The 14579-nt window shown below is 53.3% G+C and overlaps 1 protein-coding gene across 3 annotated transcripts in view; it reads left to right on the forward strand.

Annotated features, from left to right (window-relative positions):
• GNG7 (G protein subunit gamma 7) overlaps positions 1-14579 on the forward strand; it is a 138052-nt gene that overhangs the window by 110660 nt on the left and 12813 nt on the right. Inside the window, exon 4 of one of the 3 annotated variants that reach the window (XM_065918099.1) lies at positions 8978-9031. The exons of the other annotated variants lie outside the window; for them this stretch is intronic. The gene's annotated coding sequence lies outside the window, so the exon portion shown is untranslated. The remainder of the gene's footprint in view (positions 1-8977; positions 9032-14579) is intronic. 3 annotated transcript variants of the gene reach the window in all.

A 14579-nucleotide genomic window follows, 5' to 3' on the forward strand; every position in this document is an offset into this window, starting at 1 on the left:
TGTAGCCTGCAGTCTCGTCTGTCCTTGAGATTCTTCAGGCAAGAATACTGGAGTAGGTTGCCATTTCCTTCTCCAGGGGACCATCCCAACCCAGGGATCAAACCCACGTCTATGGCCCAGCCAAACTGACACATAAAATGAACCATCACACAGTCTTCCAGGCCCATTGCCCACTTGGGTGGGACCCCCCTGATTCCTGTGGGGCCATCACCACTTTCTCTGAGCATCAGGGCAGGGCCAGCAGTGGGAGTTCAGTGAGGTGAGCTGAGGAGGCCAGTTCTGAAAAGCCACATACTCAAACAGATGCTTGTTCAGAAATGTCCACTGCAGCAAAATTCCCCTCAGCCAATGGTGGACCCAGCCCCACTGTCCAGGAGTTAATAATGGACACACACACCGTATCCCTTCACAGATGGGAGCATGGCTTAGCCACACGAAAGAGAGATACACTGACACTCGCTACCACGAGGACGGACCCTAACAATACGATGATCAGTGAAAGAAGCAGACACAGAAGGACACACAGGGTGTGACTCCACTGATGGGAAACGTCCGGAACAGGCAGATCCACAGACACAGAGAGTGGGTTCCTGGTTGTCAGGGGCCAGGGGTGGGGATGGGGGTGACTGCTGATGGGGACAGGACTTTTTTTGGGAGAGATGGTGGAATGTTCTGGAATTAGATAGTGGTGATAGCGGCACAATAATATCAATGCAGTAAATGCCAGTGAAGGTTATGCTTAAAATGACAAATGTTATATCATATAGATATATTTTTATAATTTTTTAAATCTAGTAACATAATATATCAAAAAACTATTGAATGAGTGAACACTTTCAGTGGTGAACTGTTTGTTTTCTGACTCTCTGTCTCAGCAAAGCTGCCGAAAGGGAAAAGAGGAGGAAGCACTGCAGTGTGTGTGCTGCAGGGCTGTCAGAGCAGTTGAATCACAGAGGTTGGTTTTCTTCCCCGTGTTCCCAGCATCTCGTGGCTGGGGTAGTGGGGACAGACGCTGGGGAGGTGTGAGTGCTGAAACACAGGGACAGAATCCTAGTCCCGCCAGCCTCTGCCCCAGCAAGTGAATGGTGGGGTGGGGTCGCCGTCCCCACAGTGCCCTTTGTGGGACCCACCCGGGTGCAAGCGAGACCTGCTGGGCACGTGCAGTGAGTGCTGGAGGGAGGAGATGCTGGAGGGCTAGGGGTGGGGTTCCAGGTGATTTGTTTTAAAAAGTGCAAGAAGAGGACTTCCCTGGTGGTCCAGTGGCTGAGACTCTGCTCTCAGTGCAGGGGGCACGGGTTCAATCCCTGGTCTGGGAACTAAGATTCCCGCCTGCCAAGGAGCAGCGCAAACCTCGATCATCTTTTCCCGGCCGTGCCGGGCTCTCCCCTCCCCACCATCACTCTGTCACTCCCCAGCTGTCAGGGGAGCCTGGGGGCTGGCTTTTCAAAGCAGGACACACAGCTGGACTTTCCTAGAGTGGTCATTTTAGTCAAAGACCTTGGGACCAGGAGGGAGTCCTTATTTCTTTGACACTCGTTTTATAGTTTCTTTTTTTTTTAATGGTACTTTATTTTGGGGGAGTGAGGGACAAGCCATGCAGCTTGCAGGATCTTAGTTCCCCGACCAGGTATATAACTCATGCCCCCTGCATTGGAAGCACCAAGTCCCAACCACTGGACCACCAGGGAATTCCCAGTGTTATATTTTCTATTTATATTATTTTTACAGTCATATATGAATTCAGGAGTGGCAGGTCCAACTGACATGATAATGTAGGGGAAAATGAGGGAAAATGTTGAGGGAAAACCTCAACAGATGACCTTAAGCCATATCCTGTTCTGTCTCCTTTGGCCTGGGTCCTCTCTGCAGGTCCTCTGATGTGTTAGTCAGTGATGCTGCATAACAAATACCCCCAAGTTCTACCCACTCATCTCACTTGAGTCAGGGCTCTAGGTACAGCCTCACTGGGTCCTCTACCTGGGGTCAGAGCAGGCCACCATCCAGGTGTCAGCCAGGCTGCATTCTCACACAGAGGCTCGGCTGGGGGAGAGTCTGCTCCAGGGTCCCTAGGGGTGTTGGCAGAATTTGCTGTGGCTGCAGGGCTGTGTCCTGGGTGCCTTCTGCCTGTCCGCTAGGGGCTGCCAGCAGCTTCTAAAGTTCACCCCCACTGCTCCCAGCCTAGTGCGCTTCTTAAACACAGCCACCTGCTTCAGCAGGCCACCGAGGAATGTCCCTAGGGGCAGGGGCAGAAGTCTGAGCAGCCACCAGCACCCCCGCACCAGTCCCTGAGGGTCCCACAAGGTCAAGCCCAAGCATTCCATGCACCCTTTCTACTCCCAGTCCAGTGGGCCCCCCACTGCCTCTCCTAAGCCTGCAGAGACTCCTAGAACCGGGCGCCCAGCCTGTAGCACAGTTCCCCTTTCCAGCGAGGGCCACGGGAGACCTGGGCGCTTCCCAGGCAGCCCGGCGCTTGGCCAAGTTTCTACATTAACGAGAAAAGGCGTAATGGAATTTGGACGCCTGAGAAAGAGGATGTCAGTGTGAACAGATCCAGACACTCAATCTCATTGTTAGAAATTCCTCACGGGTCACAAAAACCTCGTCTTGGAGCAGAGGCCACTGGGAAGCTGAGATTAGCTCACTCTCGCTGGGGGTTTCTGCAGACCCAGCGCTGGTCTCCGCACCCCTGCTTCCCACCCCACCTGTGGTCACCCGGCTCCTGCAACCCCACCCAGTCACTGGGGCTCAGCACTCCGCAGATGGTCAGCAGGGGTAGCCGCGGGGGTAGCCCTCTCTGGAAGGTTCCACAGTGCCCCTAGATGAGGACACAGCCAGACTATACCCTGGTCAAGGCCGAGACTTGCAGTCTGGATTGAGACTGCTGCTTCTCTGCCCTTCTGCCACCCTTCATCCCCCGCCACCCTGTCCTGTGTTTGAAGGTCAGGCTTCCAGATGAGACACACAGGAGTCAACACCCAAGCAGAGGTTCCGTCCAGACATCCTGATGCTGTGCCTTACTGCAGGGCAGCCTGAGCTTTGACCTCAGACCCCGTGTCTGCTAGGCACCTGGGGCCCCTTGGAGCTGGACACAGAGGACGTGTGGTGTTGCCTGGAGCAGGTGCCCGGGAGCCATGTCAGCCCACCCGGGCTCCTCGATGGACCAGAATCATGTGTTCATTTCACAGGAAAGGGGCTCCTGAGCTGACACACCCCTCGACCACTCGTATAGGGGTCTCCCCCAGACCCCAACTGGGCATTATTGACACAGACCAGCCGTTCTCCGAGGGGCCGTCCTGGGTGCAGTGGAGTGTGAAGCAGCCTCCCTGGCCCCAATCCCCTCGATGCCAGGAGCCCCCAGAGGGAAGACCACAGACCTCCCAGACATGGCCTGCAGCCCCTATTCTAGGGTCTGGCTCCCCACACAGGCGTGCCTCTAAAATTGCACACCTAATTGCACTGTTTCCCCCCTGCCTTTTTAATATAAAAAATGTCCCTGGACTTCCCTGGTGGTCCAGTGGTTGGGAGTCTGACTGCCAGTGCAGGGGACACAAGTTTGATCCCTGGTCCAGGAAGATTCCACCTGCCAAGGGCCAGCTGGGCCCATGCACCGCTGCCGAGGCCTAGCGTCACAGCTACTGACACCCACATGCTCTAAAGCCCGTGCTCCGCAACAAGAGAAGCCACCTCAATGAGATGCCTGCACGCTGCAACTAGAGAGTAGCCCCCATTCACCGCAACTAGAGAAAGCCCACATAGCGACAAAGACCCAGCGCAGACAAAAAATTTTTAAAAAGAAAGAAAAATGCCCCTGACTACAGCTAACCCTTAGGGAGAGTCTCTCTTGGTGTGTCTGGCTCCAGGACTTTGTAACCACATCAGAGGTGGAGTAACAGGTGCTTAGTCACCATTAGTCATTCTGATGCTGGACTGTTTCGCCTTTGGTCCCACAGGTGTTGACCAGCGACCCAGGGCCCAGAGCAAAGAGCTAGAGCCCAGCACCCAAGCTCCAGGTCCATCCACAGCAGTGCCTCTGCCCAGGAAAGGCCATCTGCACTCTGCCCTCCTGGGCACCTGCCCTCGCGTGGCGCCCGCTGCAGATGTCAGGTGTGGCCAGGTGCACTGCTCTGGCGGCCTGATCCTGAGGACGCCTGTCCTAGCAGAGAGATTGGCCCTGAGGACAGAGTGAGTTCCAGGACGGAGCCCCCGTGGTGAACGCCCTGCCCTGCAGCCACCCGTCCCTTTTGTCCAGACGTCACTCTGGTGCCCAGCTTCCCAGCCACAGCCCCCAAAGATGCCCCTGTCCTGGTCCCAGGACCTGTGGACACATCACCTCATTGGGCAGAGGCGACTTTGCAGGAGGGATTATTTAAGGCCCCTGAGATGGGGACAATCCTGGATTCTCCCAGGAGGCCCAATGTCATCACAAGAGAGAGGGGGAAGATCAGAGGCAGAGACGGGAGATGCTGCGCTGCTGGCTCTGAGGGTGGACGGAGGGACTGCGAGCCAGGGATGAGGTGCCTCCAGAAGCTGGAAAAGCGGGGAGCCAGTGCTCCCCTGGAGCCTCCAGAGGAACCAGCCCTGCCCATGCCTAGATTTAGCTCCGTGAGGCCCAAGTCAAACTCCTGACCTTCAGAACCACGAGATAATCACTGTGTGTGGTTTTAAGCCAGCAAATTTGTGGTGATTTGTGACAGCAGCCATGGGAAATGCAATGCCAAGGAGCATCCACAAAGCTGTGGCTACCCCAGGGAAGGGTTCCAGTGCAGCCTTGTGCATAGATGTTAGACCAGGGGCTTCTCAGAGGGCGATGACACTTCAAGGGGCTTTGCAGGATGTGTAGGAGGTTGTCCAGGCTCAGGTGGGAACACTGCCCTGCCCTCTCCCAGCCTCCTGCCCTTTGGATCCGAGCCGCAGCCTCCCAGGGCCAGGGTGACGGCATTTCCTGGGTGCCAGGAAGCCAAGAACAGGGCTGACATTAGCCACAGGCGCTCAGCACGCTGGGCCAGCCGGGTTACCCGCTTGCACACACTCACATGACTGCAGTCATCCTCCGGGCGGACAGAAAAGGCCCTTTCTTCTGCTCCCGCACCAGCCGCACTGTCAGCCCCCTGTCACCGCGGCGCATTGTCCGCCCGCCTCCGGGCTCCGGCAACTCGCCCTGCAGCTCTGTTTTTCCCTCGCCTGTGGGCACCTCATTCATTCCCTTTTTTTTCTAGCCCTTTCTAAAAATAGCTGCCAAGGGACCCGATTTAGCCCGTGCATGAAAGGACCAGCTGACAGGGAGTCACAAGACCCTGGTCTCCAAGGGGTGCAGGCCTCCTGTGGGGAAGCATCTGCCTGGCGGAGACCCAGCTGGTCTTTCATGGCCCCTGCGGCCCACCAAAGGTCACCATGCTCAAGGTCACAGAGGCCGTCACATGGCTGGCCTGCCCCAGGCCAGGCCAGGGTGACCTCGATCCTGGGGAAGCTCAGGCCCAGATGCGAGGCCGGGAGTGGGGAGCCCAGAGCTACCCTGGCTGGAGATGGGGATGGGGGAGAAGTGGGGGAGGGGTGGGGATGGGCAAGAGGTGGGTGAAGGGGTGGGGTGGGGGGATAAGTGGGGGGAGGCTGAGGATGCTGGGGAGTCAAAGAGGTTTGGTCCCCCTCGTACCAAAGTCCAAGTGCCGGTGTGGTGCCCTTGGCCCTCTGCATGTGACCCTGCTTGGGACTGGGAGCGAGCTAGGAGGCCCCCACGTCCAGCTGCTGGGGACACTGCAAGGCACCCTCCCCTCCCTCTGACCTTATCACCCTAAGGTCCAGCATGTGCCATTTCTGTGGAGTCTAGAGCAGGTCTCTCCCCACCCCCAGGCAGAGTGAAGGAGAGAGGGCCAGACCATCCTCTATGAGGGCCCATCCCCAGCACTGTGGGGTTTGGAGCAGCCTCCCTGGCCCCAGCCCCTTGATGCCTGGAGCCCCCCAGTCGTGACAAGAGCAGATGCCCCAGACATCATCCCTGTGGAAACACCCTACTTAGGGGCTTCATGCTGTGGATTGTGGTGCAGGGGCCCCCGCAAAGGCGAGCAGAGCCGAGGCCTCATGCACACAGTGGGTGCGTAAGGAGCACAGGGTAGTCAGCTCGCCTGTGGGCACAGTAGTGGCCAGCCAGCCCCCACGCCCTGCAGGAGGGCAGCTTGTTCTTAAAAGAAGCCCAGATACTGTTCTCTCATACCTCATCTCGTTCTGTTTGGCTTTGGGATTTTTTTCCCTCTTTCCACACAGCAGCCCGCCTCCTCTTCTGAACATCGTGTTCTGGGGGGGCGGTTACCCCCGGGATGGGGGAGCCTGCTTTCTCACCCAGGCCTTGTTTGTCCTCCTGTCGAGTCTGGCTGGAGGTTTGTGTTTGGGGGGGGGGGAGGTTGTTTTGTTTCCTTCCTGTTTCACGGCAGGCGGGGAGCGGGGATGAAATTCAGAAGCTCGGTGAGCTGTAAAGCTACCAGTTCTGGAAGTGTTAAAGCAGAATGAAGGCTGTTTCTGTTCTCTCTGAAGACGCGGACTGCTCCCTCCTGCCTCCCCTTCCCTCCCTGCAGGCCAGGGATGAGGCCTGGGACACAGGCTCCTGCTGCCTGCAACTCCCCTCCCTCTACAAGGCCACCTTCCTGGGCTCTGACTCACCCAACATGGCCTCGTCCGCCTGGATGAGGAGGTGGGGAGGGGGCTCTCAGAACCACCTGGAGGCAGCCAGCTTTGTCTGGGCTCGGATTCACTGAGATCAACTTCCTGTGCCTTCGGAGATGAAATGCATGTGGCACTCATGTCCCAGGGAACAGGCTGGCTGCTGATAGAGAGACTGCCAGCAACTCCTCTGGCTTTAATGCTTCGCCAGCATCTCAGGGCCATTACAAAAGAGAACTCGTGTCCTGTGCCTGCTCAGCAGGAGGAGTGGCTGCCAGCTGGAATTGTCCAGCATCTGGAACAGAGAGTGCTAGAAAGAGGCCAGGCCAATGGTCAGGAGATCCCACTTGGGCCTCGCCCGGCCAGTGTATCAGCTGTCCATGCCACATAACGAGCCAACACCGACCTCGTGGCTTCCAGCTCGAGGCCCTGAAGGTCGGCTGTCAGGTCGTGGTGTGGCTGCCCCCTCTGCTCAGGGTCTCTCCCGGCTGAATGCCTCACCTGGGGCTGATTCGGATTGTTCTAGAACTCGGTTCCATGCAGCTGTAGCAGGGGGTTCCCCTTCCCTTGGAGCTGCCCCTGTGTCTTGCCACACATCTGTCTCCAGCTTAAAAACCAGTGACAGAGGGTCTCCCTTGTGTGGAGTCCCCGTCACACTCTCTCCCCTGATAAGAGCAGGCCCACCAAGGTTCTCTCCCTCCCACATCTATGCCACACGACACCACCCCACCTAGAGCCGAACCCCCGTCCTCTCCTCGGATCCTGCCCGCACCCCAGGAAAGGGGATTCTCCAGGTCACTGGGGGTCATTGAAGAGGTATGCACAGCCCCGAGGACCCCTGGCTAGGTTGCTGGTGAAGGTTGGGTATGACAGATGCCTTCTCATCATCAGTCAGCCCCCCCAAGGAAGTAGGGTCCAGGGGGTCACTCCAGGCCACAAGTGAGATCAGGTACATTAGCTCTGACTCTAGATGGGCCCTGAAACCAACGTGTGTGTGTGTGTTCAGTTGTGCCCGACTCTGCAACTCCGTAGACTATAACCCCCCAGTCTCCTCTGTCCATGGGATTTCCCAGGCAAGAATACTGGAGTGGGTTGCCATTTCTTCCTCCAGGGAATTGTCCCATCCCAGGGATCAAACCTGAGTCTCTTGTGTGTCCTGCATTGGCAGGCGGATTCTTTACCACCATGCCACCTGGGAAGCCCTGCCACACACACAAAAAAAACCCTCCTTACATTTCCTATGATGCCCTTTATCTCTTTTTTTTTTAAAGTGACAGTCCCCATACATTCTTTTAAACATTTATTTATTTATTTGGGTGTGTCGGGTCTTAACTGCAGCTTGTGAACTCTCTAGTTGCAGCACATGGGCTTAGTTGTGGCCCATGGGTTTAGTTGCCCCACAGTATGTGGGATCTTAGTTCCCTGAACAAGGATCAAAGGCCATGTCCCCTGCATTGGAAGGCAGATCCTTAAACACTGGACCACCAGGCAAGTCCCGCCCTTATTGTCTTTAATAGTAAAATCCAGGGCAGAAACATTGTTGTGAGGGCCCTACTGAGGGATTCTAACCCAAGTCTCAAATGAGGGGTGGTCCTCCCCTGGGGACATTGGGCCATGTCTGGAGATGACTGTGGTTGTCACAACTGGGGGCTCCTGGCATCAAGGTGGGGGGCAGGAATACTGCTCCACCCCCCAACAGCTCCCAGGACAGCACCAATGTCAGCTGACTTGTCTGTCCTCCTCGGGACAGTAGGCAGCCTTTTGCGGGGGCACTCTGTCTGAGAGTCAGGGGGTCCCAGCCCACCTTCTCTCTGGCCTGGCATCTTGCGCTTATGGAAGCTGCGGCCGAGGTTTTCCAGGGAGCAGCTCGTCTCACACTGAGGCCCCCAGGCTGCAGGTCCACGTTCAGTGCACAGAATTCAGAGCCAGGCCGACTCATTGGAAAAGACCCTGATGCTGGAAAAGATTGAGAGCTGGAGGAGAAGGGGGCGACAGAGGATGAGATGGTTAGATGGCATCACTGACTCAATAGACATGAGTCTGAGCAAACTCTAGGAGACAGTGAAGCACAGGGAAGCCTGGTGTGCTGCAGTCCACAAGGTCGAAAAGAATCGGACACGACTGAGCAACTGAACAACTGGGGTTGTGCCTGAGTGTCCACCCACTACAGGCAGACCCTGCACTCAGGGAGGGGTCCCCAGTGGCCCCCCAGCCACCCTTCCTCTTGGACCACCAGGACCAGGAACCGCCACTCTTCTGAGGCCTTGCTCCTCGCCTCTGCCCCGCCAGCGAAAAGAATTTTTCACATTCTTTTCCTTTTACGCAGCTCAGCCGGCTGACTTTCAGAAGCGTCCCCTGGCGTCCCGTTCTTTCTCTTCTGGTAAGAGAGCAACCCCAGCGGCTGGGGTTTCGGTTTATCGCGAGCAGGCTGGGAGTGGAGCTCTTCCCAGCTATGAGAGCTATGCGCGGAATTCAGAGGGATCTCCTGCATTTTTGTGTCTCCCTGTCACTGCTTCCTCTGCAGCCGGAAAACACCGCCGAGGGTGGAGATGGCATCACAGGCTGAGCTGGGGAGCACGTCTGCTCTCGCCAGCCTCTGCTTCTGCCCACCAGAAACATGCCCGGCGGGTCAGGGCTTCCCTCGGTGCCTGGGTGTGTGCCCAGTCCTCTTTCCCATCAGCCTGGCTGCTCAGGGTCCCCGCAGGGCCTGGGCCGCCCCAGCTGGCTGTCTCCTTCTTGGTTTTATTCACGAGGTCGCCGAGGCTCAGCCCGCCCATCCCTGTTGAGGTCTCAGGTACCTATTTGCCACACGTCCCCCCCACCCCCACCCCATGAGGGATAGGCACACAACAGTCGTGCTGAGCATCTTGGCAAGACCCAGCAGGCAAATAGCATCTTAGAGCTCCTGCGTCTGCACCCATTACTCCATCTGACTCTCCGAGGCAGAAGGAAGCTGACTCGACCGCCAGGAAACGCCAAGCCCGCATCACCAGGAACCAGGGGACAGAGACGTGATCTTGAGACACCTGGTGGGGGTGCAAGGTGATGATGCAAAGGTCTCCCCGGCACACACGTGCGGCCCCTTTGGAAGCTGACATGACAGTCTGCTCAAGGTCTTGGGAAAAGCGTCCCAGATTCCAGGAGCCCCAGGGTCACTTACAGACAGGAGGCGCCATGCTGTGGCTCTCTGCCGTTCCATCTCACTTGGGGTTTTCTCTGACCCTGATGGCCACACAGTTGTCGTCAGCATCCCCAGCATTCTGCACAGTCCTTCCCCAAAGACAGAAGCCGCGTGAGGGTCCTGATGCCTCCCTTCATGTGTGGATCCAATCCCTCAGATCCAGGATCACTGTATGTCTAAACCCTTTGCCAAATGCACTGGGCCATGGAAGATGCAGAGACTGTGTCCCGCGGCCTCCGAAGCTTGCCTCTGGGTTCAGGGGGCATGGAGATTTATGCTGGGACCTGCCCCTGACAGGGAGCTCTGGTTTGGGGATTAGATGCAAACCCTGGCCCAACCTCCACCCGATGTGTGGTCTTGGGAAAGTTATTAACATACTCACGTCTTCGAGGCTCCGTCTCTCTCCTCATCTGTAAAAAGTGGGCACAGTAATACCTTCATGAAGCCTGACATGAGGTCCACCCCTTGCACTCTGTCACCTGCCCAGCAAACACAGTGTTCAGCACTCCAGTGCGCTTGTCCACAACCCAAAACACACAGCCTGTATTCCTGAGTCCAAGTCAAACAAACCATTGATTTTTACCATCTTCCACTTGCTTCCTAGTTAGGAAAATATATGGCTACCATTTCTTGGCCTTTTGGCTGAGATCAAGTATAGTATAGGGGTTTCCCTGGTGGCTCAGTGGTGAAGAATCCAGCTGCCAATCCAGGAGACACAAGAAACACGGGTTCAATCCCTGGGTTGGGAAGGTCCCATGCAGAAGGAAATGGCAACCCACTCCAGTATTCTTGCCTGGAACATCTCATGGACAGAGGAGCCTGGCGGGCTACAGTCCATAGGGTCCCAAGGAGTCAGACATGACTGAGCAGCTGAGCACTTCAACAACAGTGAGGAGGGCTTTTCTTTTTCTTTGAAAGTGTGTGCTTAAAAATGTTATTCCATGCACACAAGGAAATATTACTCACAAAAAAGAGAGAAGCCCTGACACTCTCTACCACGTGGACAGACCCTGGGAACACAATGCTCAGTGAAAGAAGCAGACACAGAAGGATGCACAGAGTGTGATTCCATTGATGGGAAATGTCTTGTTTCTTCCTGGGGCTGCTGAGGGCTGGACTGAGGAGAAGTCAGCAGGCACAGCTGGCCTGGTCCCCATCACTCTGGCCTTGGGCCAGTTGCAGGAGACAGAGAAGTATACATGTTTTTTCAGATGATGTTTTTTTTTGGACTGGGTGGAGGTAAATATCGAGTTGATGGCTCTTGTGATTCTCGTGTGGTCCAAGGGCTTTTAGGGTTTTCACTTCCTGTTTATTTTCCCATGAAGATTTTGAAATTATTTTATCAAGTTCTTCCCCTTCTTCAATACTTTGGTTTGGTTTTGTTTATCGCATCCTCTTACACCTCTCGCCTTCCACCTGGGGTCATTTATCTCTAATATCTTTTTGTTTTATTTCTAATAAGGAAGGTCTGCTGGTGACAGTCTATTTGTCTGAAAATGTCTTTTGGCATCGTTGCCTGTGAGCTCAGTCTTGTCCGACTCTTTGGGACCCATGGACTGTAGCCCACTAGGCTCCTCTGTCCATGGGATTTTCCAGGCAAGAATACCCGAGTGGGTTGCCATTTCCTACTCCAGGGGATCTTCTCAATCCAGGGATTGAACCTGCATCTCCTGTGTCTTCTGCATTGGCAGGCAGATTCTTTACCACTGAACCTGTGAAGTCCGAAAATGTCTTTGTTTTACCCTAATTCTTAAAGTTTGTTTTCACTAGGTCTAGAATTTTCACTGGATTCATAAAATTGTTAGTCCTTTTTCCTCTAGCACCTTCTGTTTGTTCATTTGTTTTGTAATTAACTGATTTTATTTAATTTTTAAAATATTTATTTATTTGGTTGCCCTGGGTCTTAGTTGCTGCCTATGGGATCCTAGTTCCCTTAGCAGGTATTGAACCTGGGTCCCCTGCATTGACAGCATGGAGTCTTAGCCACCAGAACACCAGGAAGTCCCTAACTGATTTTATTGAGGTATAATTCCTCTTCAGTAAAATGAACAGATCTTACATAGGTAGTTTGATGAATTTTGACAAATCTGTACACCTGTGTACACTAATACCTCAGTCAAGATAGAGAATATTTCTAATGTCTGTCTTCTTTCACCTGACCAAGTATTTTGAGAGTCACACACTCAGCTTCATTTGCCAGTAGGTTCTTTCCATTGTGTGAGTATCTGTGGTATGAATTACCGCAGTCTGTTTACCCATTCTCCTGTTGACAAGCATTTGGGTTACTTCCAACTTTTGCTTTTACGAATACAGACATATGAACATCTTTTACAAGTCCTTTTGTGGAAATATGTTTTTATTTATCTCAGGTAAATCTCTAGGAGTGGAATTGCTGGGTCATAAGTTAAGTATGTGTTTAACCTTATAAAATCTGTCTTTGCTGTGCTCAGTCATGTCTGACTCTTTGTGACCCCATGGACTATAGCCCACCAGGCTCCTCTTTCCATGGGATTTCCCAGGCAAGAATACTGGAGTAGATTGGCATTTCCTCCTTCAGGGGATCTTCTCAACCCAGGGATTGAACCTGTGTCTCCTGAGGCTCCTGCATTGACAGGTGGATTAACCTTATAAGAATCTGCTAACTCGCTTTCCAGAGCTGTTGCACGGTTCTGCCAGTAACGTGTGAAACTTCCTGTTTCTTCATCCTCCCTAGGACTTGGTGTTGTCGGTCTTTTAGATTTTTGCCACTCTAGCAGCTTCGAAGCAGACTCCATGACGGTTTTCAGTTATTCTTGCCCTGATGACTAATCATTGAGCACTATTTCATATGCCCATTGGCCATTTCTCTGTCCATTTCTAAAATGTTTCTCCTGCCTGAGGTTCTAGAGCTTCTTGAATCTGTGGCTTAAGAGTTTTTTGTTTTTGTTTTTTGTCAGTTTGGGGAACTTATCAGTCAGTATCTCTTCAAAGATTGCTTCTGTTCCATTCTCTCTCTCTCCCACTTCTGGAGCTCTGACATGTGTCAGACCTTACCAGAGCTTCCAGGGAGCACTAGTGGTAAAAAAAAAAACCTACCTGCCAATGCAAGAGACATAAGAGACACAGGTTCAATCCATGTCTCATGCCCATGGGGTCTCAAAGAGTCAGACACGACTGAAGTGATTTAGCACACATGCATACCTTACTGCATCCTGTGTCTCTTACCTCATTTCATGTGGTCCATGCTTCGATCTGGATATTTGCTATCGTCTGGTTCACTAATTTTCTCCTTAGTTGTCTTTAATGATATTGCTTCTTCTGTTGTGTTCATTTCATATATCGTCAGTTTCTATACACCCATTCAGTCTTTTTCTTTAGTTTCCAATTTGCTGCTAAAATACCAGCCTCACTTATTTAGCACTGTTAATATAGTTATTTTAAACTCTGTCAGTTTTAGTGTATGGAACCCCTGGGTCCTGTTGGTATAGCCTGTTATTTCTGCCGATTTTTGTTTATATGGTCCTGTCTTCTTGTGTGCCTGGTGATTTCTTCTTTTTAAAAAAATATTTATTTATTTATTTGGTCTTAGTTGTGGCACATGGGATCTTCAGTCTTCACTGCAGCACACACACTCTTATTATAGTTGCGTCATGTGGGATCTAGTTCCCTGACCAGGGATCAAACCCGCCCTCTGCACTGGGAGTGTGTAGTCTTAACCACTGGGCTACCAGGGAAGTCCTGCCTGGTCTTTCCTGATTGTGTGCTAGATACTGTGCCTGATGACTCATTTGTAGAAATAACATGGAGCCTAAGGTGATGCTATTTTCTCCCAGAAAGGACAGACTTCCATTTACTTCTGCTCAGCATTTAGGGTCACATCAATCTGGTGTTGGGGACTGAGGTTACTCAGAACTCAGCTGCAGTTGCCGTGAGGGCCTGTCTGCTGCCTGTGGACCCTTTCCTTAGAAGGAAGCACTCATCCCAGATCATATCAAGGAGGTGGGGGTTCCCCAATCTGTCTCCCCTCAGGAAGGCTTGGATCTCAACCTCTGTGCTCCTCGCCTTGTGAGACCCCTTCAGCCTCTTGGCAAACCCTCCACCCCAGGAAAAGGCAGCCCCAAAGCCAGACTCCTGGGCTTCCATCCCCCTCCCCAGATTCGGAATGGAAATCCTTCACTTTCTCAATTGTCCTTCAGTGCCTTTGAGCATCTCTACCCTGTGCAGCTCTGCCCACAGCCCTCATCAGAAGGGTGTCCACACGGGCTGGGCACCATTGTGTGAGTGGAATCTGCAGAGAGAAAGGTTTATCCAAGGTCCAGATGGTTATGGAGGAGGCCAGGGACATAGATCATTGTGATCTTAGAGCCACAGAATGACCAATGGGGATCCAGTCTCAGCTTTTATTATTTTTTTAAGATTTATTTATTTATTTGGCTTGGTGGGTCTCTGTTACAGTAAGTGGGGTCTACTCTTTGTTGCGATGCACAGGCTTCTCACTGAAATGGCTTCTCTTGTTGCGGAGCATGGGCTCTAGGATGCAGGGGCTTCAGTAGCTGTGGTGCATGGGCTCGGTTGCCCCAAAGCATGTGGGATCTCCCCAGATGAGGGATGGAACCAGTGTCTCTTGCATTACAAGGCGATTCTTCACTAGGGAAGCCCTTGACTTTTACTTTTTATTTTATTTATTTCTGGCTCCACTGGGTCTTTGTGGCTGCACGTAGGCTTTCTCTAGTTGTGGCAAGCAGGGGCTACTCTGGAGTAGCAGAGC

The sequence above is a fragment of the Muntiacus reevesi genome, chromosome 1, assembly GCF_963930625.1.
Source record: "Muntiacus reevesi chromosome 1, mMunRee1.1, whole genome shotgun sequence".
Taxonomy (NCBI): Eukaryota; Metazoa; Chordata; class Mammalia; order Artiodactyla; family Cervidae; genus Muntiacus; species Muntiacus reevesi.